Source organism: Merops nubicus, unplaced genomic scaffold (assembly GCF_000691845.1).
Source record: "Merops nubicus isolate BGI_N331 unplaced genomic scaffold, ASM69184v1 scaffold22887, whole genome shotgun sequence".
In the NCBI taxonomy this organism is placed as follows: Eukaryota; Metazoa; Chordata; class Aves; order Coraciiformes; family Meropidae; genus Merops; species Merops nubicus.
In genome coordinates, this window is record NW_008619883.1 from 3599 (window position 1) to 4072 (window position 474).

Here is a 474-nt window from a genome sequence, read left to right on the forward strand (position 1 = left end):
CCTACAAGGAAGGGAGGAAGACAGAAATGGTTTTAATTATAAAACGCTGCCTTCAGTTCTGTTTCATGATTAACAAATCTCATCATACATCCTTACTTAAAAATATATTTTGAAATGCTACATATGAACTGAGAATGGTATTAGTCTATTTACCACCACCATAGACAGTACTAACAGTATTAGAAAAAAAGGAAAAGCTTTAAATTAATTGTTGAAGTTAGAATAGCTTTTTAAATATAAGTGCTCTCAAACACCTTCACGATGTTTAGATATTTTAAAATAAAGTAGAAAAAATGCATACTGGAAGTAATTCCTTCCCAAATAGTGCCTGCATTTCCTGCACCACTCTGTTACACTGTAGGACCAAACAACTGCTTACACCCACCCACACACACGTACGTAATTTCAGGGCAGCGGTAACATGCTCAGTTTTGTGAGTGTGATTACTTTCTTGCATGTGTCACAGGAAAGAGT